The following is an 8,159-nucleotide window of genomic DNA, read 5'->3' as shown; positions in this document are numbered from 1 at the left end:
TTTCAGAAAGTTTCATGCTCCTCATATTTTTGATCCTTTTAAAGCTCTTCATATTTTTCACAACTTTTCAGGCTCCTCATGTTTTTCAACACCGCTTCATGCTCCTCCTATTTTTCAGACCGTTTCATGCTCCTCATATTTTTGACACCTTTTGAAGCTCTTCATATTTCTCACACCTTTTCAGGCTCTTCATTTTTTTCATCACCGCTTCATGATGCTCCTATTCTTCAAACCGTCTTGCTCCAAATATTTTTCTCACCTTTTATAGCTCTTCATATTTTTCACACCTTTTCAGACTCTTCATGTTTTTCAACACGGCTTCATGCTCCTCCTATTTTTCAGACCGTTTCATGCTCCTCATATTTTTAACACGTTTTAGGCTCTTCAAATTTTTCACAGATTTCCAGGCTCTTCATGTTTTGAACACCGTTTCATGCTCCTCCTATTTTTCAGACCGTTTCATGCTCCTCATATTTTTGACACGTTTTAGGCTCTTCAAATTTTTCACAGATTTCCAGGCTCTTCATGTTTTGAACACCGCTTCATGCTCCTCCTATTTTTCAGACCGTTTCATGCTCCTCATATTTTTCAGACCGTTTCATGTTCCTCATATTTTTGACACATTTTGAAGCTCTTCATATTTTTCACACCTTTTCACGCTCTTCATCTTTTTCAACACCGCTTCATGCTCCTCCTATTTTTCAGACCGTTTCATGCTCCTCATATATTTGACAGCTTCTGAAACTCTTGGTATTTTTCACACCTTTTCAGGCTCTTCATATTTTTGAACACAGTTTCATCCTCCTCCTATTTTTCAGAGCGTTTCTTGCTCCTCATATTTTTTAAACCTTTTGACGCTCGTCATATTTTTCACACCTTTTGAAGCTCTTCATATTTTTCACACGTTTTCAGGCTCTTCATGTTTTTCAACAACGCTTCATGCTCCTCCTGTTTTTCAGACCATTTCAAGCTCCTCATGTATTTCAAAGCTTTTTAAGCTGTTCATATTTTTCACACCTTTTCAGGCTCTTTATGTTTTTGAACACCGCTTCATGCTCCTCCTATTTTTCAGACCATTTCATGCTCTTCATGTATGTCACACCTTTTGAAGCTCTTCATATTTTTCACACCTTCTCAGGCTCTTCATGTTTTGAACACCGTTTCATGCTGCTCCTATTTTTCAGACCATTTCATCCTCCTCATATTTTTGACACCTTTTCAAGCTCTTCATATTTTTGACACCGTTTCAGGCTCTTCATATTTTTGAACACTGCTTCATGCTCCTCCTATTTTTCATACCGTTTCATGCTCCTCATATTTTTCACACCTTTTGAAGCTCTTCATATTTTTCACACCTTTTGAAGCTCTTCATATTTTTCACACGTTTTCAGGATCTTCATGTTTTTCAAAACCGCTTCATGATCCTCCTGTTTTTCAGACCTTTTCATGCTCCTTGTATTTTTGACACCTTTTCAAGCTCTTCATATATTTCACACCTTTTCATTCTCTTCATGTTTTTCAATACCACTTCATGCTCCTCCTATTTTTCAGACCGTTTCATGCTCATCTCATTTTTGACACCTTTTGAAGCTCTTCATATTTTTCACACCTTTTGAAACTCTTCATATTTTTCAAACCTTTTCAGGCTCTTCATGTTTTTCAACACCGCTTCATGCTCCCCCTATTTTTCAGACCTTTTCATGCTCCTCATATCTTTGAAACGTTTTGAAGATCTTCATACTTTTCACATCTTTTAATGCTCTTCATGTTTTTGAACACTGCTTCATGCTCCTCCTAATTTTCAGACCGTTTAATGCTCCTCATAATTTTGACACCTTTTGAAGCTCTTCATATTTTTTACACCTTTTCAGGCTCTTCATGTTTTTCAGCACCGCTTCATGCTCTTCCTATTTTTCAGACCGTTTCAATCTCCTCATGTATTTCACACCTTTTGAAGCTCTTCATATTTTTACACCTTTTCAGGCTCTTCATGTTTTTCAACACCGCTTCATGCTCCTTCAATATTTCAGACCGTTTCATGCTCCTCATGTATTTCACACCTTTTGAAGCACTTCATATTTTTCACCCTTTTTCAGGCTCTTCATGTTTTTCAACTTCACTTTATGCTCCTCCTATTTTTCAGACCGTTTCATGCTCCTCATATTTTTGACACCTTTTGAAGCTCTTCATATTTTTCACACCTTTTCAGGCTCTTCTTGTTTTTCAACACCGCTTCATGCTCCTTCTATTTTTCACACCGTTTCATGCTCTTCATAGTTTTGACACCTTTTGAAGCTCTTCATATATTTCACACCTTTTTAGGCTCTTCATGTTTTTCAACACCACTTCATGCACCTCTTATTTTTCAGACCGTTTCATGCTCATCTCATTTTTGACACTTTTTGAAGCTCTTCATACTTTCACACCTTTTGGAACTCTTCATATTTTTCACACCTTTTCAGGCTTTTCTTTTTTTTCAACACCACTTCATGCTTCTAATATATTTCAGACCCTTTCATGCTCCTCTCATTTTTCACACCTTTTGAAGCTCTTCCTATTTTTCACACCTTTTCAGGCTCTTCATGTTTTTCAAAACCGCTTCATGCTCCTTCTATTTTTCAGACCGTTGCATGCTCCTCATATTTTTGACACTTTTTGAAGCTCTTCATATTTTTCACAACTTTTCAGGCTCTCACGTTTTTGAACACCGTTTCATGCTCCTCCTATTTTTCAGACCGTTTCATGCTCCTCATATTTTTGACACATTTTTAAGCTCCTCATATTTTTCACACGTTTTCAGGCACTTCATGTTTTTGAACTCCGCTTCATGTTCCTCCTATTTTTCAGACCATTTCATGGTCCTCATATTTTTGACACCTTTTCAAGCTTTTCATATTTCTCATACCATTTGAGTCTCTTCATGTTTTTGAACTCCGCTTCATGCTCCTCCTATTTTTCAGGCCGTTTAATGCTCTCATGTATTTCTCACTTTTGAAGCTCTTCATATTTTACACCTTTTCAGGCTCTTCATGTTTTTCAACACCGCTTCATGCTCCTCCTATTTTTCAGACCGTTTCATGCTCCTCATGTTTGTGACACGTTTTGAGGCTCTTCATATTTTTCACACCTTTTGAAGCTCTTCAAATTTTTCACACCTTTTCAGGCTCTTCATGTTTTCAACACCACTTCATGCTCCTCCTATTTTTCAGACCATATCATGCTCATCTCATTTTTGACACCTTTTGAACCTCTTCATATTTTTCACACCTTTTGAAGCTCTTCATATTTTTCACACCTTTTCAGGCTCTTCATGTTTTTGAACACCACATCATGCTCCTCCTATTTTTCAGACCGTAACATGCTCTTCATATTTTTATCACCTTTTGAAGCTCTTCATATTTTTCACACCTTTTCAGACTCTTCATGTTTTTGAACACCGCTTCATGCTCCTATTTCTCAGAACGTTTAATGCTCCTCATTTATTTCACACCTTTTGAAGCTTTTCATATTTTTCAACTTTTCAGGCTCTTCACGTTTTTGAACACCGTTTCATGCTCCTCCTATTTTTCAGACAGATTCATCCTCCTCATATTTTTGACACTTTCTGAAGCTCTTCATATTTTTACACCTTTTCAGGCTCTTCAAATTTTTGAACACCGCTTCATGCTCCTCCAATTTTTCAGACCGTTTCATGCTCCTCATGTATTTCACACCTTTTGAAACTCTTCAGATTTTTCACACCTTTTCAGGCTCTTCATGTTTTTGAACACCGTTTCATGTTCCTCCTATTTTATAGACTGTTTCATGCTCCTCATATCTTTGACACCTTTTAAAGCTCTTCATATATTTCACATCTTTTCAGGCTCTTCATGTTTTTCAACACCACTTCATGCTCCTCCTATTTTTCAGACCTTTTCATGCACCTTTCATTTTTCACACGTTTTGAAGCTCTTCATATTTTTCACAACTTTTCAGGCTCTTCATGTTTTTGAACACCGCTTCATGCTCTTCCTACTTTTCAGACCGTTTCATGCTCCTCATATTTTTTACACCTGTTGAAGCTCTTCATATATTTCACACCTTTTCAGGCTCTTCATGTTTTTCAACACCGCTTCATGCTCCTTCTATTGTTCAGAACGTTTCATGCTTCCCATATATTTGACACCTTTTGAATCTCTTCATATTTTTCACACCTTTTCAGGCTCTACATGTTTTATAACACAGGTTCATGCTCCTCCTATTTTTCAGACTGTTTCATGCTCCTCATAATTTTGACACATTTTGAAGCTCTTCATATTTTTCACACCGTTTCAGGCTCTTCATGATTTTCAACACCACTTCATACTCCTCCTGTTTTTCAGGCCCTTCCATGCTCATCTCATTTTTCACACTTTTTGAAGCTTTTCATATTTTTCTCACCTTTGGAAGCTCTTCATGATTTCCAACACCGCTTCATGCTCCTCATATTTTTGACACGTTTTGAAGTTCTTAATATTTTTCACACCTTTTCAGGCTCTTCATGTTTTTGAACAGCACTTCATGCTCCTCCGATTTTTCAGACCGTTTCATACTCCTCATATTTTTGACACCTTTGAAGCTCTTCAAGTTTTTAACATCTTTCATGCTCTATATTTTTCAACACCGTTTTATGCTCCTCCTATTTTTCACACTGTTTCGTGCACCTCATATTGTTGACACCTTTTGAAGCTCTTCATATTTTTCATACCTTTTCAGGCTCTTCATGCTTTTGAACACCATTTCATGCTCCTCCTCCTATTTTTCAGACCTTTTCATGCTCCTCATATTTTTCACACCTTTTGAAGCTCTTCATATTTCTCACACCTTTCCACGCTCTTCATGTTTTTGAACAGCACTTCATGCTCCTCCGATTTTTCAGACCGTTTCATGCTCCTCCTATTTTTCAGACCGTTTCAAGCTCCTCATAATTTTGACACCTTTTGAAGCTCTTCATATATTTCACACCTTTTCAGGCTCTCCATGATTTTCCACACCTTTTCATTCTCCTCCTATTTTTCAGACCGTTTCTTGCTCCTCCTATTTTTCAGACCGTTTCATGCTCCTCATATTTTTGACACTTTTTGAATCTCTTCATATATTTCACACCTTTTCAGGCTCTTCATGTTTTTCAACAACAGTTCATGCTCCTCCTATTTTTCAGACCGTTTCATGCTCATCTCATTTTTGGCACCTTTTGAAGCTCTTCATATTTCTCACAGCTTTTGAAGCTCTTCATATTTTTCACACGTTTTCAGGCTCTTCATGTGTTTCATCACCGCTTCATGCTGCTCCTATATTTCAGACCGTTTCATGCTCCTCATATTTTTCACACCTTTTGAAGCTCTTCATATTTTTCACACCTTTTCAGGCTCTTTATATTTTTGAACACCGCTTCCGGCTTCTCCTATTTTACAGACCACTTCATGATCCTCATATTTTTGACACTTTTTGAAACTCTTCCTATTTTTCACACGTTTACAAGCTCTTCATATTTTTCCACACCGTTTCATGCTGCTCCTATATTTCAGACCGTTTCATGCTCCTCATATTTTTGACACTTTTTAAAACTCTTCCTATTTTTCACAGATTTTCAGGCTCTTTATATTTTTGAACTCCGCTTCATGCTGCTCCTATATTTCAGACCGTTTCATGCTCCTCATATTTTTGACACTTTTTAAAACTCTTCCTATTTTTCACAGATTTTCAGGCTCTTTATATTTTTGAACTCCGCTTCATGCTGCTCCTATATTTCAGACCGTTTCATGCTCCTCATATTTTTGACACTTTTTAAAACTCTTCCAATTTTTCACAGATTTTCAGGCTCTTTATATTTTTGAACTCCGCTTCATGCTGCTCCTATATTTCAGACCGTTTCATGCTCCTCATATTTTTCACACCTTTTGAGGCTCTTCATATTTTTCACACCTTTTCAGGCTCTTCATGTTTTTGAATACCGTTTCATGCTCCTCCTTTTTCAGAACGTTTCATGCTCCTCCTATTTTTGACACCTTTTGAAGCTCTTCATATTTTTCACACCTTTTGAAGCTCTTCCTATTTTTCACACCTTATCAGGCTCTTCATGTTTGGAACACTGTTTCATGCTCCTCCTCTTTTCAAACAATTTCATGCTCCTCATATTTTTGACTCCTTTTCAAGCTCTTCATATTTTTCACACTTTTTGAAGCTCTTCATATATTTCACAACTTTTCAGGCTCTTCATGTTTTTCAACACCGCTTCATGCTCCTCCTATCTTTCAGACCGTTTCATGCTCGTCATATTTTTGACACCTTTTGAAGCTCTTCCTATTTTTCACAACTTTTCAGGCTCTCCATGTTTTTCCACACTGTTTCATGATCCTCCTATTTTTCAGACCGTTTAATGCTCCTCATATTCTTGACATGTTTTGAGGCTCTTCATATTTTTCACACTTTTTGAAGCTCTTCATATATTTCACACCTTTTCAGGCTCTTCATGTTTTTCAACACCCCTTCATGCTCCTCCTATTTTTCAGACCTTTTCATCCTCATTCCATTTTGGACACCTTTTGAAGCGCTTCATATTTTTCACACCTTTTGAAGCTCTTCATATTTTTCACACCTTTTCCGGCTCTTCATGTTTTTGAACACCGTTTCATGCTCCTCCTATTTTTCAGAACTTTTCATGCTCCTCATATTTTTGACACCTTTTGAAGCTCTTCATATTTTTCACACCTTTTCAGGCTCTCCATGTTTTTGAAGACCGCTTCTTGCTCCTCCGATTTTTTAGACCGTTCCATGCTCCTCCTATTTTTCAGACCGTTTCATGCTCCTCATAATTTTGACACCTTTTGAAGCTCTTCATATATTTCACACCTTTTCAGGCTCTACATGTTTTTCCACACCTTTTCAGGCTCTACATGTTTTTCCACACCTTTTCATGCTCCTCCTATTTTTCAGACCGTTTCTTGCTTCTCCTATTTTTCAGACCGTTTCGTGCTCCTCATATTTTTGACACCTTTTGAAGCTCTTCATATATTTCACACCTTTCAGGCTCTTCATGTTTTTCAACACCACTTCATGCTCCTCCTATGTTTCACACCTTTTCATTCTCATTTCATTTTGGACACCTTTTGAAGCTCTTCATATATTTCACATCTTTTCAGGCTCTACATGTTTTTCCACACCTTTTCATGCTCCTCCTATTTTTCAGACCGTTTCATTCTCCTCCTATTTTTCAGACCGTTTCATGCTGCTCATATTTTGACATGTTTTGAAACTCTTCATATTTTTCACACATATTCAGGCTCTTCATGTTTTTGAACACCGTTTCATGCTCCTCCTATTTTTCAGACCGTTTCATGCTGCTCATATTTTTGACACCTTTTGAAACTCTTCATATTTTTCACACCATTTCAGTTTCCTCATGTTTTTGAACACTGCTTCATGCTCCTCCTATTTTTCAGACCGTTTCATGCTCCTAATATTTTTCAGACCGTTTCATGCTCCTCACATTTTTGACACCTTTTGCAGCTCTTCATATTTTTCACAACTTTTCAGGCTCTTCATGTTTTTCAACACCACTTCATGCTCCTCCTATTTTTCAGACAGTTTCATGCTCATCTCTTTTTTGACAACTTTTGAAGCACTTCATATCTTTCACACCTTTTGAAGCTCTTCATATTTTTTAACAGGTTTTCAAGCTCCTCATGTTTTTCAACACTGCTTCAACCTCCTCCTATTTCATACCATTTCCTGCTCCTCATATTTTTGACACGTTTTGAGGCTCTTCATATTTTTCACTCCTTTCCATTCTCTTCATGTTTTTGACCACCGTTTCATGCTACTCCTTTTTCAGAAAGTTTCATGTTTCTCATATTTTTGACACCATTTGAAGCTCTTCATATTTTTCACATCTTTTCTGGTTCTTCATGTTTTTGAACACCATTTCATGCTCCTCCTATTTTTCAGGACGTTCTTGCTCCTCATATTTTTGACACCTTTTGAAGCTCTTCATATTTTTCACACCTTTTCAGGCTCTTCATGTTTTTCAACACCGCTTCATGCCTCTCCTATTTTTCAGACCGTTTCATGCTCCAAATATTTTTCACACCTTTTATAGATCTTCATATTATCCACACCTTTTCAGGCACTTCATGTTTTTC

The sequence above is a fragment of the Dama dama genome, chromosome 26, assembly GCF_033118175.1.
Source record: "Dama dama isolate Ldn47 chromosome 26, ASM3311817v1, whole genome shotgun sequence".
NCBI lineage: Eukaryota > Metazoa > Chordata > Mammalia > Artiodactyla > Cervidae > Dama > Dama dama.
Note: the sequence above shows the minus strand (reverse complement) of the source record.